This window comes from Mytilus galloprovincialis, chromosome 13, assembly GCF_965363235.1.
Source record: "Mytilus galloprovincialis chromosome 13, xbMytGall1.hap1.1, whole genome shotgun sequence".
Taxonomy (NCBI): domain Eukaryota; kingdom Metazoa; phylum Mollusca; class Bivalvia; order Mytilida; family Mytilidae; genus Mytilus; species Mytilus galloprovincialis.
The window spans coordinates 37,630,608-37,636,607 of record NC_134850.1 but is presented as its reverse complement, the minus strand read 5'-3'; positions in this window follow the sequence as shown (position 1 = coordinate 37,636,607).

Genomic DNA, 6,000 nt, shown 5'->3' with positions numbered 1-6,000 from the left:
ATCAATTTTAGGGAGGAAGCTTGATGGTTCTTGACATTCTCCCTTAAAACGTTTGCACCTGGCCTTAGTTTGGACCTTGTTATTCGATAGTTCTTGTTTGTTGATGTGTTTCATAAGTGTTTCTCGTTTCTCGTTTTTTAAATACTAGTAGATTATACCGTTGGTTTCTTCTGTTTAAATGGTTTTACATCAGTTAGTTTAGGGCCCTTTTTAGCTTGCTGTTCGGTGTGAGCCAAGCTAAGGCCGTACTGTGACCTATAATGCTATGGCGCCCATGAAGGTTTGATGTGAATTTGTTGCACAGAGTTTTGTGTTTTTATGCATTAAGAGATATTCTTTACGTCTTTTCTGTTATATCGATGTTACTTCTAATTGATTGGAATTAATGTATTAAAAAAAACAGAACTATAATTATAAAGATTGCAGTTTAAATTACGAGTTATAAAATTGACGACCGAGTGAGTAGTAATTAGCCAATGTTTACATATAGATGTACACATAAGTGAACTTCCAATAGTTTAAATCGCCAAGTGTAATCTGTCTCAACAACAATAACAAATAACCAGTTTCATTTCTACTGTTAAAGTCGATAAACTGTCAGCCAAAAACACAAATAATGCCGAGGAATCAGCATTTTTAGAGAAAACAGGAGATAAACATAATATCACAAATCCAGCCAAGCGTCTGCACTCTTGCCTCTCCAGTTCCTCGGACCATAGTATTTGTATAGAAAACGAACTTGATGAAATCAAGCAGTCCTTGAAAAATGTCCCGAAAAAATCTGACCTGACAGAGATTGTCACAGAAATATTTAAACAGTTATCCGAAAACCTGAAAAAAACAAATTAAAAAAGAGATAATGACGGAAGTCAAATCAGAAGTTGATAAATTAAAAACCGATTACGATTCCAAAATATCTCATCTACATGACAACTTAAGCACTATTGAGTTTAAAATGGGAATCTGCTGGAAAAAAATGCTAGTCTGCATTCTGATCTTAGAAAAATGAGGGATGTCGTTGATGAAAACAACAGGAAAGCAACTGAAAGTGTTCGGCTTGGTAACTGGAACGAACAATACTCACGTAAGAAAAATGTGAAAATATACCAATTGCCAGAAAATCGAAATGAAGACCTACCACATTCTCTTCTTAACGAACTAAAGAACACAGTCAAATTAGATATCAACCCGTCAGAAATTGTTGCAATGCATAGAATACCAGGGAAAGAAGGGAGTCCAAGACCAATTCTCATAAAATTTCTTAGAATGGATACCAAAATTACACTCCTGCGTAAAAAAAAAGAGTATAAACGAAGCACTCAAAGTTCGAATTGGTGATGATATTACAAAACTCAACCAGGGTCTCCTAAATAGACTGTACCAACATGACAATATTATAAGCTCGTGGTATTTTAATGGTCATGTATATGGATCAGACGAGGAAGGAACTAGACATCGGTTCGAAATATTTGACGACATAGCCAAAAAACTGAAAAAATAAAATGTGTGTAAATCACTTTGAACAATAACATGCTTTCAATATTTGTTTCAAATATGTATTTTTATTTAATTCCTGTTCATTTATCATTATTTTTTGTTTATAACACAAAAAGTGTATATAAAACGCGAATCCAGTCAGTTCATTTTCACTGTTGTATGCGAGTATGTTCATTGTAGAATAAAGGATCATGGGAAAACTTTATTTGTTTACGTTTTGAAAATACCAAAATAATTGATTTGAAACTAAATTTTAACATATTTTCATTATGATGTGTCTTTTTAATGTAAAATAACAGTATTAAAGTTCAAATATGTGTTATAAAAGCAACATAACATAGAATATCAGTTATTAAAAGCGATCCTTTTTCACTATTGATGCGATGAGTTATCACTGTATGGCATTCATTTCTGATGTAGAATTTTCGAAAATGCGATGAATTTTTATTGTAGATTAATGTAATAATTAGACTTGCAACAAATGAAAAATTTATCTGATTTCTTTGATATTTATATCTATTTATAACTTGTATATGTCTATAGAAACTGGCTGGCCATTTATATGTTTTCCCACAGTATTGACATGTGTGAACTGTAAACTAAAATGTTTCCCCGCAATGTTTTTTTTTCCGGTTCGTATATTGCTATGATGTCGTTATCGTCTGCGTCGTCCGAAGACCCATTTGGTTTCCGGACAACTTTAATTTAAGTGAATTGATCTATATAAATTTTAAAGAAGGTTCAATACCACAAAAGGAAGGTTGGGATAATGTTGGGGATGATGGTTCCAACCGTTTACGAAAAAAGGGCATACAAGAAGATTGTTTTAAGTTTCGGGATAATTACTTGTGTATAAGAATTTTGATTGTTCTGAAATTGTACCACAGTGTTCAATACCACAAGTAGAATGTTAGGTTTTGGTACTAACAGTTTAGGAATGAAGGAACAAAAAGGGACAAAAAACAATCATGTTTGTAGTTTCCGGATAATTACTTGACGTATGTACGTTTTTGGATCTTTTTCGCATTATCACAAAGGGAAGACTGGGATTTTGTTCGGGGATAATTGTGGATCTACTTATGCCTGTGAAAACTAGCTACTCATTTTGTCTTGAAAGGACAATACGTGCATTGGTATGAAGACCCCTCCTTAACTTTAGTTCTTTTTTATGTGATTCATATTCACTTGCCTCCCCTATTGTTGAGCCCCCAAATGCTTCAACATCCATATTCTAAAGGAAAGATAGTTTTTAGCTCGATTGTTGCTTGCATGTTCTTTACTGTATAAAATGAAACGACAATGTGACATATAATTATCCAAAGTGATTAAAGCTTGAATTGCAAGTCAAGTTGTGTAGGGCAAACTTTATCTGTCAAAAACGTATACTGATAAAGTTGCATTGGAACATGATGTACGTGTTGTAGAGCACCCTTGATACTACCGCAGAGGTCGAACCCTGAACAGTTTGGGGTAAGTATGTACACAACATTCAAGCTAGACTTCCTTTTTTATAAAATAAAAAAAATGTTGAATTTCGGACCCTTTGGGCCTCAATGTGGACCATTTCGATAACTTGGCCCAAAATACCAAAATCCCAAATTTGAAAACACGGTAAGATTCAGCATTCCAAAGTACCCCATATATTCAACTGTTGTTGAAATCCAAAAGAATTTATTTCTTGACAGTTTGGACCCCACAAACTTGTTAAATGGGCCAAAAATAAAATAAATAGTAATAAACACAATCATGTATGGATTCAGCCTAACAAAGAACCTCAAATTTTATTTTGGACCCTGTGGGCCAATTTAAAACCGGACCCAAAATCAAAAATCTTACTTCAAAACCTCATTGAAATTGGTCAAGAAGTGATTTATAAAAAAAATATTAGAAAGTATTGTTTTTTTTATCCCTTTTTATCCCATTCTATTTCGATAGACATGCGATATGTTCGTATTCAGTGATAAAGTTACAATGCATTGGATAAATATAACTACACTTGTAATAAAGATTCTGATGAATTATAAAAAATTCTATGACATGCTTCTTCTGATTGGTAAATAGACCCATACTCGAAATTCAATGATAACATGTGTTTGCACATGCGTATAATGACTACTGCCGAAACATGAATTTTATCAAATTGGCATGTATTTGAAAATATTTTGCATTAATCTAAAAACACTTTCAACTCTGAAATGATCCACATATTGTTATATTATGACAACGATGTGTTTTATTTGAAATACATATCAATTCTATTGAATTTATTGGAGTGCTCAATCAAACTTTTCATCTCAAAGTCAGCACTATCAAATCCTTTTCTTACTTTAATTATTGTTTGTGCAAGTCGGCTGAATTTGGAATTTAATGCATACAAATTAATAAAATTCATACAGCATGTACAGTGAAAATGCACCGCATATACAATACTAATGAATCGCTCTACAGTGAAAATGAAAGTAAAGTATCATTATTCAACAGTAAACATGACTCGCATAAAGATAGCATCATAGTGGAATTGAATACAATATGGGCAAACTGAATAACAAAAGCTATTCTACGTTATACCACATTAATCTTTCCTGCTAGTTTTTAATCACATGCACGATTTGTTCGTAAAACGTCCTAAATATTCACCTATTTCGGTATATATTTCACGTATGGATGGCTCTCGGCGCGATAAAACCCCGTTCCCATCTCTTACCTTGTATAACTTGTATTATTTATTACTAAATATAATACATGTGAACAATTTTCTTCATTTTCTTAAAAATTCATAATTTTTTCGTCTGTTTATTTACCATTCTACATCAGAAATGCATGGCATATACAGTGAAAATCATTATGGTATTTTAGGATCCGCACTTTACATACACTGACAAATGTGAACCTTGGGTTGACATTCTGTCTCTTTGTCTCTCATACCAGTCAACTATTTTTATTTCATTCTTATTTCCGGAAAATATACGTTTCCTACGTATTTGGTTTAATTTTTTTAAAACTCATATTTCCGGTTTGCTTGCAGATTTGTAAACATAAAATTTTTATTATCTATATCCATAGGTAACTAGTTTTACACATGAGATTTACACAAAAACAACTAGCAAATGGTTGCAATAGTAAAGGGTGTCCCATACATTTTTTTTCATAACTATAGTATTACCAGAATCTAAAACATAGAGAATATAAATATGTTTTTCACTTCTACACTGATGAATTGAAATTTAAGTCGAGTTTACAATTTTTTGTCTAGGATATTCTATAGATTAATCTAGTCAATATCACTGCGCATTATTCAATTTTTGTCTGAAATGCAAGCTAAATATTACCCTACTTTTACTTATTTATTTTGCTTTTGTTTTGTTTTGTTTTCTACATTTCACAATTTACAATTACTGCCAACATCTTTGTAACTGTAAAACAAATATAATTGCATGAACACAGACCTTGCTAATTGGTTTGTTCTTCAATAGTTTAACAGTATCACAATATAAGTGATAATTGATATCGTTAACATTTGTTATTTATCAATGTTTTCCTTTTGTATATATTTATATATAAAAAATTTAATGCTCCGGTGATAAGTTATGAATTTGTTTTTAAAATATATTTAGAAAATTGGGTGATCTCGGGTTTTTTTTATATACAAAAAGACTGTTGGTTTTCCAGTTTAAATCGTTTAAAACTAGTAGTTTGGGGGACCTGTATAGCCTGATGTTCGGTGTGAGCTAAGGTTCTTTGTTGAGGGCCGTTCATTGACTTATAATGGTTTACCTTTTACATCACAAAATGAGACAAATGTGCAACATCTATCAAATTTATTGATTTAGTATTTGAAAAAAATGAACTTCTCTTCAGCGTGCTGCGATAGGACTAACCTGAAATAATTAAAAAAAATATAAAATGCTGTACACTCTACTTTTGTATTAAGAAGCTGATGAGCAATATTTCGGGAGTTTTTTCAAAAGTACGGACCAAAACTAATTGCACAATATTTCGAATTTTTTTATTATTGTATTTTATCTTGTGGAAAATTGCCGTTAGCCGTAAACATTGAATAGTTTTTGTTCAAAACACTAGATTGATCAAGATGATGAATTCCGACTACAACTTTTGTTGAACAATGGTATTCCGAAACTCTCAACATTTCCTATTCCACTAGTAGAAACAGTCGTGTTTCAGAAAAACGTTTCAAAACGACTTTTATTCCCATTATAAACAAAAAATTCAGTGATATATTATTAAAGATGTCAAAATGTGACAAAGATATTCTATTGTTTGGGTCTCTGATATTTAACCACACTTAACGTATTCAATACATTTCTTAATTCCAGTTTTGATCCGAATGTTTTAAAGCCGACATTTATACCAAACTTAATAAAGCCAGGTCTACATTCTATAAGTTGATAATACTCCTGTTCAACTTGACATCGTTGGGTAAAGCTTTTTCGATGCCCCCAAAAGTAATAAAAGGTTTAATACGAAACTTGTGATACTTGTCTT